At 37.7% G+C, this 15,365-nt stretch overlaps 1 protein-coding gene across 6 annotated transcripts in view; it reads right to left on the reverse strand.

Annotated features, from left to right (window-relative positions):
* The window catches only part of KPNA1 (karyopherin subunit alpha 1), an 89,741-nt gene that overhangs the window by 71,875 nt on the left and 2,501 nt on the right, over positions 1-15,365 (reverse strand). Inside the window, exon 1 of one of the 6 annotated variants that reach the window (XM_063704109.1) lies at positions 10,827-10,950. The exons of 4 other annotated variants lie outside the window; for them this stretch is intronic. The gene's annotated coding sequence lies outside the window, so the exon portion shown is untranslated. Of the gene's footprint in view, positions 1-3,599; positions 3,717-10,826; positions 10,951-15,365 lie in introns of those variants that run through there. One more of the 6 variants, XM_055383802.2, reaches the window with a different exon arrangement.

Raw genomic sequence — 15,365 nt, forward strand, 5'->3', positions numbered from 1 at the left:
CATCCCTATTCTGGACATTTCACATGAACAGAACAGAATCATATAATATGCAGTATTTTGTGACTGGTTTCTTTCACTTAGCATGTTTTCAAGGTTCATCCATGTTGTAGCATATATCAGTACTTCATTTCTTTTTATGGCTGAATAATATTCCATTCTATATATATACCCAATTCTATTTTATCCATTCGTCAGCTGATGGACATTTGGAATGTTTCCACCTTTCAGCTATTATGAATAACACTTCTACAACATTTGTGGTCAAGTTTTACACAGATATGTTTTAATTTCTCTGGGTTATATACCTAAAATTGCTAGGTCATATGGTAACTATGTTTAATTGCTTAAGAAACTGCTCAACTGTTTTTCCAAAGTGGCTGTGCCATTTTATATTCCCCTCAGCAGCATATGAGGCTTGCAGTATCTCCACATCCTTGCCAGCACTTTGCTATTAAAACTTTCACTGAAACCATCCTAGTGGGTGTGAGTGGCAACTCATTGTGGTTTTGGTTTGCAATCCCCTGATGACTAATGAGATAGAGCAACTTTTCACATATGTATTTGGTAACTGTGTATCTCCCATTAAAATGAAGTCTATTCAGTGCCTTCACCCATTTTTAAATTAGGTTGTCCTTTCATTATTGAGTTGTAAGAGTTCTTTTTACATTCTAGATAAAGGTCCCTTATCAGATATGCTTTTCAAATATAATCTATAGATTGTCTTTTCACTTTCTTGGTGTCCTTTGAAACACAAAAGTTTTAATTTTGATGAAGTCCAAATTAATCTGTTTTTTGCTGTTGTTGTTGTTGTTCATGCTTTCGGTGTCATATCCAAGAATCCTTAACCTTGTGTTTCTTTCCAAGAGTTTTAACTGTTACATTTAAGTCTGTGATTCATTTTGAGTTAATTTTTCTTTGTAACATGGTATGAGAGTCCAACCTCATTTTTTTGCATGTGTCTATCCAGCTGTCCCAACAATACTTGTTGAAAAGACTCCTCTTTCTCCACAGAATGGTCTTGGCACCTGCTATAGACTGAATGTGTGTCTCACCCAAAATTCATATGTTAAATCCTAACTCCCAATGTGATAGTGTTTGAAGGTGAAGCCTTTGGGAGATGATTAGCCCTTAGTGGTAGAGTCCATATGAATAGGATTAAAGCCCTTAAAAAGAGACCCCCCAAAGAGTTTGCTTGCTCCTTCAGCCATGTGAGGACACAGAGAAAAGATAAGGCATCTGTAAACAAGGAAGCGGGCTCTCACCAGACACTGAATCTGCCAGTGCCTTGATCTTGGACTTCCCAGCATCCAGAACTGTGAGAAACAAATTTCTATTGTCTGTTAGCCACCTAGTCTCCGGTATTTCATTACAGCAACCCAAACAGACCATGACAGCACCTTGTTGACAACCAGCTGACTATATACATATATATAGTTTAATTTCTTGACATTCAATTCTATTCCACTGATCTATATGTGTATCCCTGTGTCAGCCCCACACTGTCTTGGTTGCCATTGCTTCAAAATAAGTTTTGAACTCAAAAAATGTCAGTCTTCTTACTTTTTTGGTTCTTTTTTCAAGATTGTTTTGGCTATAATCGATCCCTTGCAATTCCATATGAACTTTAGAATCAGTTTGTCAATTTCTATGAAGAAGTCAGCTATGATTCTGATAAGAGACTGCACTGTCTGCAGATCAGTTTGGGAAATACCGGCACCTTAATGTTAAATCTTCCACTTATTTAAGATAGGAGCTCTATTTAGATCTTAATTTCTGTCTATAATGTAATGTAGCTTTCAGAATATGTTTTATACTTTTGTTAAATTCATTCCTAAGTATTTAATTTTTATGCCATTGGAAATGAAATTGTTTTAATTCTCAGACTGTTCACAAATCTAGAAAAATATAACTGATTTTTGTATACTGATCTTGTATTTTACAATCCTGCTGAACTTGTTTAATTGGTGCTAATGCTTTATTTGATACACATCACGTCATCTACAAACAGATAGCTTTACTTCTCCCTTTCCAATTTTAATGTCTTTTACTTCTTTTTCTTGTCTAACTTCCCTGGCTAGAGCCTCCAACACAATGTTGAATAGAAATACAGCAGACACCCCTGTCTTATGCTAGACCTTAGAATGAAAGCAGTCTTTTACATTAAGCATGATGTTACCTTTGGATTTTCTGTAAAGGGACTTTTATCGGGCTGAGAAGTTCCCTCTTATTCCTAGTTGACTGTTTTATAATTAAAGAGTGTCAGATTCTGTCAAATGCTTTTTCTGTGTCTATTGATATCACAACGTGATTTTTTTTTCTTTTTTCTTTTTTTTTAACAGACAAGGGACGGGTAGAGTGGCTCATGTCTGTAATTCTAGCATTTTGGGAGGTTAAGGCGGGAGTATCACTTGAAGCCAGGAGTTCAAGATCTGACTGGGCAACATGGTGAGACTCCATCTCTACAAAAAATTTAAAAAATAAAAATCAGACAGGCTGGTGGTGTGCACCTGTAGTTCCAGGTACTCAGGAGGCTGAAGCAGCAGGATGGCTTGAGCCCAGCAGTTGCAGGCTGCAGTGAGCCATGATCACACCACTGTACTCCAGCCTGGGTGACAGTGAAACCCTGTCTCTTCAAGAAAAAAAAAAAAAAAAAAAAAGAGAGACGGGTTTATATTTTCTTGTGATGTCTTTGTCTGGCTTTGGTATCAGAGTGATACCGCCTTCATAAAATGAGTTGGAAAGTATTCCCCAGGAAGATTTTGTCAAGATTATATTATTTCTTTAAATGTTTGGTAAAATTCAGCAGTAAAGCCACATGGGCCTAGGCTGTTTCTTTGCGGGCAGTTCTGTGACTACTAATTCAATGTCTTCACATGTTATAGGTCTATTCAGATTGTCTGTTCCTCTTATTGAGTCAGTTTTGGTAGTTTTTGTCTTTCCAAAAATTTGTGCACTTCATGTAAACCATTTTATTTACTGGGATACAACTGTTTTTTTTTTGTTGTTGTTGTTGTTTTGAGATGGAGTCTCACTCTGTTGCCCAGGCTGGAGTGCAGCGGCATAATCTCGGCTCACTGCAACTTCTGTCTCTCAGGTTCAAGCCATTCTCCTGCCTCAGCCTCCTGAGTAGCTGGGATTACAGGCATGCACCACCATGCCTGGCTACTTTTTGTATTTTTAGTAGAGACAGCGTTTCACCATGTTGGCCAGGCTGGACTCACACTCCTGACCTCAGAAGATCCACCCGCCTCTGCCTCCCAAAGTGCTGGGATTACAGGCATGAGCTACCTTGCCCAGCCACAACTGTTAACAGTATTTCTTTATAACCTTACTAATTTTTACAAGGTCACTAGTAACGTCCCCTCTTTCATTTCTAATTTTTTTTTCCCCCAGATACTCTCTCTCTGTGTTGCCCGGGCTGGAGAGTACAGTGGCACAATCATGGCTCACTGTAGCATCAACCTCCCAGCTCAACCAATCCTCCCACCTCAAGCAATCCTCCCACCTCAGCCTCCCAAGTATCTGGGACTACAGGTGCATGCCCAGATTATTATTATGTATTGGGCGGGGGGGCTAGAGGGATAGAGATACGGTCTCACCATGTGGGCAACTGGTCTCGAACTCCTGGGCTCAAGTGATCCTCCTGTCTTGGCCTCTCAAAGTGCTGGGATTACAAGCATATGCCACTGTGCCCAGGAAATCTGAAAAATGTTGAGTTTTTCTCAATCTAGCTAAAAGTTTGTCAATTTTATTCATCTTTAATGCTCTCTATTGTTTTCCTATTCTCTATGTCATTAATTTTCACTCTACTCTTTATTTGCTTCCTTCTGCTTGCTTTAGGTTTATTCTGCTCTTCTTACCTCAGTCACTTAAAGTGGAAAGTTAGGTTACTGATTTGAGATCTTTCTTCTTTTCTTTCTTTTTTTTTTTTTTTTTTGAGACAGAGTCTCACTCTATTGCCCAGGCTGAAGGGCAGTGGCATGATCTCGGCTCACTGCAATCTCTGCCTCCCAGGTTCAAGTGATTCTCCTGCCTCAGCCTTCCAAGTAGCTAGGGTAACAGGCGACTACCATCACACCCAGCTAATTTTTGTATTTTTAGTAGAGACGAGGTTTCACCATGTTGGCCAGGCTGGTCTCCAACTCCTGACCTCAAGTGATCCACCCACCTCCGCCTCCTGAAGTGCTGGGATTACAGGTGTAAGCCACCACGCCCAGCATCCTTTCTTCTTTAACAAAGGCATTCACAACTAAGTTTCCCTTTAAGCACTGCTTTAGCTGTATCCCTAAGTATTCCTACATGATGTCTTCATTTTCATTTATCCCAAAGTGTTTTCTGATTTCCTTTTTGATTTCTTCATGGACCCATCAGTTATTTAGGAGTATGTTCTTTAACTTACACATTATTTGTGAGTTTCTCAAATTTCCTCCTGTTACTGATCTAATTTCTTTCCACTGTGATCAAAGAACAGGATTTGTATTAATTTAATCCTTTTAAATTTATCTAGCTTGTTTTGTAGCCCAGCAAAATGCACACATAACACTTGCTATCCTGGAAAACACGTATTTCCAGGATATACATATTTCTATTTGAAAATACATATTTTTGACTGCTGCTGGCTGGTAGTGTGGTCTATACATGTCCGTTAGGTCTAGTGGGTTTATTGTACTGATTCCTTCTTGACCTTCCACCAAGTTGTTCTGTCCTCTACTGAAAGTGGGGTACTAAAGCCTCCAACTCTTATTACTGAATTCTCTGTTTCTGTCAGTTTTTGCTTCTCTCATTCATTTACTGCATATATCCTAGGACCATTTCCAGAGGCTTTCCATGGTTGTTTTTGAAATACTTTACCCTAAGTTTACTGGGCAGTGGGTCAGCAGAGCTCCTTATTATGCTAAAAGCTGCATAAATAATTACTTATATGAACATGATTTTGATGCAAACCTGGGTTGAGAATCACTAATTTATAACATGCTACCACACCTTCTATTTTATTTGGATCTCTTAACAAACCTTTATGGCAAAAAATATCATTCTCACCTTTTACAGGTAAGGAATCAGAAGGCTCACAGAGTGACTTGGCCGGGGTTACACACTAAATACAAGATAGAGCTAGGATATGAACACAGGTCTCATTATACACCCAGTGATCTACTGATAGAGACTGAACTGTGCCGTCCCCTCAAAACTCTTATGTTGACACCCCAACCACCAGTGTGACTTGTATTTCGTTATAGTGCCTTTTAGGAGGCAGAGTTAAATGAGGTCATGAGGGTCCCACCCTGATAAGACTGGTGTCGTTATAAGAGAATGAGACACTAGAGACTTCTCTGAGAGATACAGAGAAAGGCTACATAAGACAAGAATGCAGCTGTCTGCAAGCAAAAGAGTGCCCAGAAATCAACTCTGCTGGCACCTTGATCTTGAATTCTAGCCTTCAGAACTGTGAGAAAATAAATTTCTGCTTAAGCCACCCAGTCTGCAGTATTTTGTTATGGTAGCCTGAGCAGATTAATATGTCTACTCAGTGGAAATCTGGCAGAAACTTTATCAGACTAAAAGGTGGGTGTAATATGGATGAGAACTTGTGAATAATTCCAAGGGAATCATATTTAAAGGTGATGAAAAATGATATAAAGAAGAGTGTTGGTTTCCTGAAGCAGGCAGCATTTTAGCTATGAAATATCACAATATGGCACAATAATAGCGGTGTTGCAATGATGTCCCAAATTCAAAATCTGAGTGGGACGCGGTAGCTCACGTCTGTATTCCCAGCACTTTGGGAGGCAAAGGTGGGAGGATCACTTGAGCCGAGTTTTGTAGCGACCCTGTCTCCACAAAAAATACAAAAAAATTAGACAGGCATGGTGGCAGGACCTGTGGTCCCAGCTATTTGGGAGGCTGAGATGCGAGCATCACTTGAGCCTGGGAGGTCAAGGCTGCAGTGAGCCAAGATCGCACCACTGAGCAAAATCCCATCTCAAAACAAAAAAAAAGATTCGTTAAGTTTCAGTTTCAGGTCAAAAAAAGAAAAAAGCCAACAGTAAACTCCAACAAAACCAAAAACCTAAAATTAGACTTAAGGAAGTAACTTAGAGGTCTGTATTCAATGTGGAGTTGTAAGGGTAAGCAATTAAAACCAGCGTTGGAAGCATGCATACATATATATATATATGTGTATGTGTGTGTATATATATGTATATATATAAAGAAAATAAATGATAAATAAGGCAAAAGATAAACAATTGAGAAATGTCAATGAAGGCATATAGGAAGTCTCGTGCACTTCTTAAAACGTTTTTGTAGTTTGAAATGATTCCAAACTTTTTAAAAAATCTAAAAGAAATGTTACGCAAAAATTAAATATTCACCTGCTTTTTTATTAAAGTGTCATAGGCAGCAAGTTGAATAAATGAAGCCTAGCCTTCCAGAAGTCCCATGTTCAAATTTGCTTTGCAGACCAATGACATACAGAAGACAGTAGACTTCTGTGAGCCTGTTTCCTCATCTGTACAATGGACATAATGATACCTCATAAGGTGAAGAACATGTAAAAGCATACTTCCCACTGTCTGGCCCTTGTATAGTTTATACTTGGGAGTTACTGAAATGGTCATTATTTTCTCTCTTTTGAACTATTAAATATGGTGAATTATATTAATAGACTTCCTAATACCAAATGATCCTGTTTCTTTGGATAAACACACTTGGTGATTGTGTATATTACCCCTTTCCAATTCTATTTGTTATATTTGTCACACTGAGAGCTGTTTGAAAAAAAACACGGGTATGATTCCAATTATATGACATTCTGGAAGAGGTAAAACCAGAAACAAACAAACAAACAAAAAACCCAGTGGCTGCTGGGTGTTTTGGGGGAAGGCAGGATGAATAGGTGGAACACAGAAGAATTCTAGGGCACGAAAACTATTCTGTATGATACAATAGTAGTTAATGCATGCTATTACACATTTGTCAAAACCCAAAGAATGTACAACACTAAGAATGAACCATAATGTAAACCATGGACTTAGGGTGAGGATGATGTGCCAATGTTGGTTCATCAATTGTTTTAGCTTGATCAGGCTGCTGTAACAAAACACCATCAACTGGGTGTCTTACAAACAACAGAAATTTATTTCTCACAGTTCTGGAGGCTGGAAAGTCCAAATCAAGACCCTGGCTGATTCAGTATCTGGTGAGGACCCACCTCCTGGTTCACAGATGACCATTTTTTTCACTGTGTATTCACATAGCAGAAGGGGCTAAGGAGCTCTCTGTGATCTCGTGCAAGGGCACTAATTCCATTCATGAGGGCTCCATTTTCATCACCCAAAGGCCTCATCTTCAAACACCACCATACTGGAGATTGGGTTCAACACATGAATCGTAAGGGGACATAAACATTCAGTCTACAGCATTACTTGTAACAAATGAGCCATTCTGGAGCTTGTGCAATGCTGATGGTGGGAGAATCTATATTCATGTGGGGGCAAGGGGTTGACAGAAACCCTGTACTTTCCATTCAATTTTGCTATGAACCCAAAACTGCTCTAAGAAACAGTCTGTCTGTATGTGTGTGTGTGTGCGTGCGTGTGTTTGCGCACACACATGTATGTGTGTATTTAGACTCCCCACCCCAAGAGGGGACAACCAACCTCATTTATGGATACTGGTGAGATTTTTAAGTTTCACTCCTTTCACTCTATTACTTCAATGGATGTATTTAGACTTTGGGTGAGAGAGAGAGAGATTTTTTAAAACATAAATATCTCATCAGTATCCATAAATGAGATTGGTTGCCCCCTCTTAGGATGGAGAGGGGATTACATTTGTTCTGTTGGGAGAGACTCTTTTTTTTTTTTAAACATAAGCCTCAAATGTCCCTCTAAAGAGTCTAATTAATGTGTCTGAAGCAGACAGACACCTCTGGGTTTTTCTTCCTTTTAAGATCCCCAAGTGGGCCAGGCACAGTGGCTCACACCAGTAATCCCATCACTTTGGGAGGCCAAGGGGCAGGCGGATCACTTGAGGTCAGGAGTTCGAGACCAGCCTGGCCAACATGGTGAAACCCCACCTCTACTAAAAATACAAAAATTAGCCAGCATAGTGGCATGCACCTGTGAGTCCAGCTACTTGGGAGGATGAGGCACAAGTATGGCTTGAACCCGGGAGGCAGAAGTTGCAGTAAGCCAGGATTGTACCACTGCATGCCTCAAAAAAAAAAAATCCAAGCAAATTCTGATATGCATCTGCAGTTGAAAATCACTATAGTAGAGCAAAAGTTTTATTTTAAAACAATGTAAAATACAGTTGAAAATGAAGGCTGAAGTTGGACTGAAGATAGCTTTGATAGGAAAGAAAGGAAATAAATCTCTATGTCTGTAATAAGAGAAATAACAAAGTAATTGTATGAGAAAATTAGTTTATCCTAAGCAAATATTTTTAGGTGTTATCACCTAGGCTACTAATTAAAAATTGTAAGTTACTTTTCAAAGTACCCTCTCAGGAATCAGAAGCCTTCAAAATTAAAGCCATTATACCTAAATTTCCTCTTGTTTTCTAAAGAAATAAAGCCAAAGAAGCAATAAACTTAAAAACAAGATGCAATACTGGTGGTGAAATAGAAACACACTCTTTCAAAGAGAGATCCCCCCACTTTTTCCTTCATGTCTACTTACTCAATTATCAAATTTTGCTTATTCTATCCAAAGTCTTTGATTTTATCTGATCCGATCTATTCCCACTGCCACCAGCCTGGCTCAAGTCTGTGTCAACTGACACCTAGATAATTACAACAGCTCTAAACCAGCATTCTTAACCTCAGACTCTTTGCTCCTCAATTCATCCTACACAGCCCTCAGATTAATCTCAATACCCTTTTCACTGTATCACTTCAATGGATAAGGAACTACAATGTTTTTAACCACTTCTTAGAACAAGTCTAAACGTCTTGGTCCTGCAAGATCCTTTTGTCTGGATTCATTCAATACCATTCTCCACCACTCTAAACCCAAAACAATGAGTGTAGATCTTTTTATATTTTTATTATATTCAAGATGTTATATATTCAGTGCACTGGGTCAGCCCACCTAATCAGTAAATCTCAAACACATTCTAAATGTTCTGAATATTTAAAATCCATAATACTCTTGTGGAACAACTTGAAATGCTAATATACTTAATTCTACCATATAAATCAGGCATAATTTTATTAGAAAGTATATGATATGCATTTACTATTAAAAACCAAAACTACAAGAAAGTATGACTACAAAAAAGTTATGAATTTAAATAAGTGGAGTATAAGTATAAAGTGTTCAGTTCACTTGAAAATATAAATTATTGATGTTAACAGCTTCTAGTCAAACGATAGTAGGTCCGTTTAAAATATTTTAATAGAAATTAGAAAAGAAAATTAAAATTTGAAATATCCTACCCATTCTTTTCCTATAAGATAATTAAGGAGTAGCTCTATTTTTATTAACAGCATTTCAGTGTTCAATGAAAGCAAAGTTTGAAAAACCCTTCAATAAAGCTTTTCCTGTGAGAAGTCAATGTGGCAGACATATGATTCACAGGTGTTCATCTCTGGCCTCATCTTATAGCTCTAACCAATAATCCAATGGCAATACATATTTTCTTTCACAGCCCAGTTTCAAATGTTTTCCTTTGAGAGGTTTATCATAACCTTTGCCCCAAATTCTGAGCCCCAACTCCCAGTATCTATAGGTTCCCAAGCTGGGAAGTTCTCCAAAGACATTCTCAATATCAAAACACTTAAAGGAAAATATCTGTCAAGGATCTGGAGAACTCAAACCCTGAATTCAATAATTCCACTTTTGGAATGTACATAAAGGAAACAAAACTAGTAGTATGTGTAAGACTGTTCACTGCAGTGTGATTATTCTAGTGAAAAATTGTAAAAAACCTAAAAGTTCCAATATGAGGGCTTGGTTAAAGGAAATGTTCACAATATATTGAGAAAACAGAACACTAACATGAAAAATCTGAATGCTGGGAACAAAAACCCAACCTACACTATTCTCTATACTTTCGAAAAATATTTCGTAACTTAAGAAATCAGAATATAGCTGGGCGCAGTGGTTCACACCTGTAATCCCAGCACTTTGGGAGGCCAAGACGGGCGGATCACCAGAGGTCAGGAGTTCGAGACCAGCCTGGCCAACACGGGGAAACCCCATTTCTATTAAAAATACAAAAATTAGCCAGGCGTGGTGGCGGGCGCTTGCAATCCCAGATACTCGGGAGGTTGAGGCAGGAGAATCACTTGAACCCAGAAGGCAGAGGTTGCAGTGAGCTGAGATTGCGCCATTGCACTCCAGCCTGGGCGACAGAGCAAGACTCCATCTCAAAAAAAAAAAGAAAAAAGAAAAGAAATCAGCATATAAAATTTGAATATGGAAATATTATTTTATCTTCCAAATTTTCTGTGATAAGCAATATACTAATTATACAAGAAAAAACTTTCAAAAAGTAGAGCTGAAAGCATATGTTTACTATGATAAAGCTTATCAACCTACCTAAAACACTGAATTTCTATACTTTTCACTACTATTTTTTCAACTGAGTATGCTGTTATTTCATCAGAAGTTCTGATCTTTATGGTCTTTATGAAGGAGAAAAATTATCTCTTATCAAAAGTTGAATGATTTTTTTGGGGGGTTTAAAAAAAAAAAGACAAATCTTTCCAGAAGATGACATAAAGGGTTCGTTCCCTCAGTAGTAAAAAAATTTTTAATTGCAAAAACTTGCCTTCATTCAATTCATATCCATTAATGAATTTAATAACCACTGTAATATACCTGTTTTAAGAACACTTATGAGGGTCTTCAAATTTCAAATTAGGAATTAGCACATATAGAATGCACTTTTCTTCCCATATCATATTAACTCAAAGCCAGAAATTCAATTTTAATCTTCAATAGGCACACAGTGGTCATTCAAATGCTGTGAAAAAATGAACAGATGAGAAAACAAAGAGTTTATGTAAAGAAATAAAATGGTGGACATGGTAGAATACTAAAATTATAAAGAAATTTTTTTTTCAAATAAATGAACCAGAACCACGGCATAAAGAGAATAGTTAAGGAAAAGAATCAGAGATGGTGTCAAAACCTAAAAGAAGCCATAAAATAGACAAATTATATGTCACTAGCAAAGTGGAAAACTCTGAAGCCTAACCTGCAAACGAAGAAGTCAATAAGAAACAAGCTGATTCACACTACCTACCCACAAACAGGAGGCTTCAGACAGATCATCCAGGTACTATCCCTCCTTAAGGTAGTGAGGACTTGGGCTCAAAATCAGAAGGTTTGTTGAAAGTCTACAAAACAGCCATCACATGCCCAGATTTCCTCCTACACTCTTCACAACCAGACAACCATCCTTCAGTAATCCCTTCAAATGGGTGCTCCAATGCAGGTGAGGGTGGGGGTGAGGTGCCTTATTGATAACAGAATTACATGAGCACAACAGTAAAAACCCAAGCTCCTTTTCTAAAATGAGTTCTCAAAACATGGCAGCCAGACATACATTCTCCTGGCAAGAGACTGGAGACTCTCAGGGAAACTGACTAGCCCAAGAGAAACAAACCTATGAGTATATGCCCTCCACCCACCACAAAAAAAATGGCCACCAGCTACTCTCTCCACCCTTCAACAAGCCACACTTAATAGAGCTTCCAATTCAGTTTTTGGCACTTCATTCTTAAATATGAATGGACAGCCACAAGACTACGAGACATCTGGGGAAAGCCTCAATAAAGAAAAGACAACAATGGTAACAAAATTTTTAAAACTATCATTAATATCCCCAGAAAGAATACAGCATCTATGAAACAACGCAAATATACTATAAAATAAGAATGAGAGGCTGGACGCAGTAGCTCACGCCTGTAATCCCAGCACTTTGGGAAGCCGAGGAGGGTGGATCACTTGAAGTCAGGAGTTCAAGACCAGCCTGGCCAACATGGTGAAACCCCGTCTCTACTAAAAATACAAAAATTAGCCAGGCGTAGTGGCGGGCCCCTGTAATCCCAGCTACTCGTGAGGCTGAGTCAGGACAATGGCTTGAGCCCAGGAGGCAGAGGTTGCAGTGAGCCAAGATCATGCCACTGCACTCACTTGGGCAACTGAGCAAGACTATCAAACAAAAAAAAAAGAAAGTTAGATAAAACCAAGTAAAGGCAAAGATGTGAGCAAAAAAGAACTCTCAAGCACTCAAGTAGGCACATAAACTAATTCTCCCACTCTATGCCCAAGGAATCACAATCTTGGGTATATATCCTAGAGAACTTCTATACAGGTCCGTAATAATGTACAAGTAAGAGTATATATAACACAGGATATTTGAAATAGCAGAAAGGCAACTCAGGGGTCAATTCCTAGGGAATGAAAAGTAAAATGTGGTAGATCTGCATTACAGAATTCTACATTAGACACAACTATACATAGTTACAACAAAACAGAAAGATCCCCAAATCAATGTTGAATAAAAAAGAAAAAGACCTTTGCAAGGTCTATAACACAATACCTAAACATACACAGCTCCACTACATATTTTACAATGTTTCATATATAATCAAGGAATGTACCAACCACAGTGTTATACGAAGAGGTAACAGAAGTAGGGTTCAGAAATTTAAGATAAAAATTTAAAGGACCTGAGAAGCACAATTCATTCTAAAATTCTTTTTGCCTAACATCCAAATAATAATAAAAACTTCCGAGAACTAAAGGACATGAACTCCCAGCTTATAAAGGTCCATGGAATGCCCTTAAACAAAAAAATACCCATACCTAGACACATCATCATGGAATTTTGAGGGTTAAAAATATCCTAAAAGCTTCTAGAGACTGGGGTAAAGGAAGATCACATACAAAGAAAGAATCACATTGGCTCTGGATTTCAAGAGTAACCCTGGAAGAAAGAAAACAATAGAACTATGACTTGCAAACTTGAAGTAGAAGTTACTTTCAACTCGGAATTTTATACCCAGACAAATTATTGATCAAATGCGAAGGAAGAATAAAGATTTTTTTCAGTCATGTAAGATATCAGGAAGTTTTTGTTTTCCATGTATCCTTTCTCAGAAAGCTACTAAAAAATGTACTCCAAGGAAATAAGTAAACCAAGAAAGAAAATACAGGAAACAGTAAACAGGTGAACCAGTACAAAAGAGGGCAAAGAAGTTTAAGGATGATGAAAAGAGAAGTCCCTGGATAACAACTATGAAATAGGCCTAGAAAGTAACCAGTCCTAATTGCATTAAGAGGTTCCAGGTTAGCTGTCTCAGGAAATGAAGCAAACAACAACAAAAAATACTAACTTGTAGAAAAACAAAAATTTATTAAGAGAAGAAATGATATCACAGTACTCTACATGGGTCAGCTGTGAACATTTATAGAGTTACAATATTGTAAACACTAAATATTGGTTTAGTAGACACACCTGTGATAACTATATTTGGAGGATGGTAGAGACAGTGTGTGCAAATGGCAGGTGAGGTGAATATATATGTGAAACACTAAGGAACATCTTGCTTAGAAGAAAGCCAATAATATCCATAATTGATATATCATGAAATAGCAATAAAAGCAAGTCACTGTATTTATAAATATGAAAGAAACACAAGAGGAAACAGCTAGAAGAAAGAAAATGGTAGCTTTTCAAGTGCAGAGGCTGGGACAGGGAACAGCTGCTTTTCAGGTATTCTAATTTCAAAATTTTATTTTTTTAATGTTGATAAAACAAGGAACTTGAACAATCTCACGACGGTTATATTAGATCTTCAGTATTATTTCATGGTGTTAAACTACATCTAGTTTGTTCTGCCAAAGAGACTGAACGGCTAAAACCAATCTTTAACAATCAATGTGAACACAGTACAAACAGCCCTATTTGAATCCCAACTCCACTACTTTGTGAAGTAAGGCAAGTTACCCAATCACCTTGCACACGTAATCACCTCCTCAAAATGGTGTTGCAAGAACAAGTAAGTGAAAGCACCTGATGCAGAACCTGACCCATCAATAGATGTCAGAGTACTTTCAGCGGGTCTTTCTGTTCCCTAGCTGACCCCAAGCTGCCTATTCTGACCCCAACCTGCCTTGTTGCTCACAGAGTATATAGGCACTCATGGACTCAGCAGATATCCCTCCTCACGCTGGAAAAACAATCATGATGAGTAAGCGGACTTATCTTTGTATATGAAGGGCAGCATTATTCTTGTTAATATGAAGGAGATTATCTCCATTATCCACATTCTGGATTACTGCCTGCTTTCAAGAACCGTCCCAATTAGTCTACAACACTTGGAGAGAACCATTTTTTCATGTTGTTTTGTAGGTCTGTAACATCTTTAAAAAAAAGAAAGAAAGAAAGAAAGAAACGTACATTCCCACAGTCTTCATCCCTACTCTTCCAATGTACAACCTCAAAATTTTCTAATGCAGGCCCTATCTGGCCCTCAGTTGGCCTCAGGCCATCTCCTCCTGCTTACTGCAGCAAAAGACAGAAATCAGCCCAAATCAGCTAATTTAACTGTTTACCATTTCCAATGTTTTCTTCCCTATTATGGCTAAATTCATAACACCATGCAAAGTACAAAGATACCTTAAAACAAAACAAGGAGTTATCTTTATCACTAGGTCAGTCATCTTTACTTGCAAGACCAATCAAAGGTCTTAATTGATTTTATACACAGTATTCATACATCTAAAAACAATCTGGTAGACTTAAAAGCACAGACATCATAAATCATTAAAACTCTATTTTATCATTAATTCAACGAACACTGTGCTAAAACACTGAAGATGCAAAGAATAAGATATAATCCTATTCTCAAATGTAAAGGGAAAAGGGAAAAGGACCATCGAGAGCAACAGAGAATAAAGAAAATAATGCAGGAAACAACTGACAGCAATTCCAGGTTACGTATAAAATAATTCTTAACATAGTTGAGACTAAAGAAAATTATAAAAATTGAACACAGCTCTGAGCCTCCTGACAGTCAAAAGTATAGAGAAACAGGATGGCTTACAAAACAAAAATAATCTAATAAAACCAATCATTAGTTTAAAAAAAAAAAAGCTTAATACTGGGGTCTTAGGAAGAATTTGTCTCTAAGGTCTGTATTTTATAGGAACCAATACATAAATTAGAAATTTCTTCATTAGATATTAATGAAGAAAAGATGTTTTTAATGGCCCCTTTTGGTAAGTATCAGCTCTAGATAAGATGTGTATTAAATCATAGTTCTGTGAAGAAACTTCTACGAGAACCACCTTATAAAGTAACATAATGCGGCTGGGCATGGTGGCTCATGCCTGTAATCCTAGAAC

This window comes from Gorilla gorilla, chromosome 2 (genome assembly GCF_029281585.2).
Source record: "Gorilla gorilla gorilla isolate KB3781 chromosome 2, NHGRI_mGorGor1-v2.1_pri, whole genome shotgun sequence".
NCBI classification, from domain to species: Eukaryota; Metazoa; Chordata; class Mammalia; order Primates; family Hominidae; genus Gorilla; species Gorilla gorilla.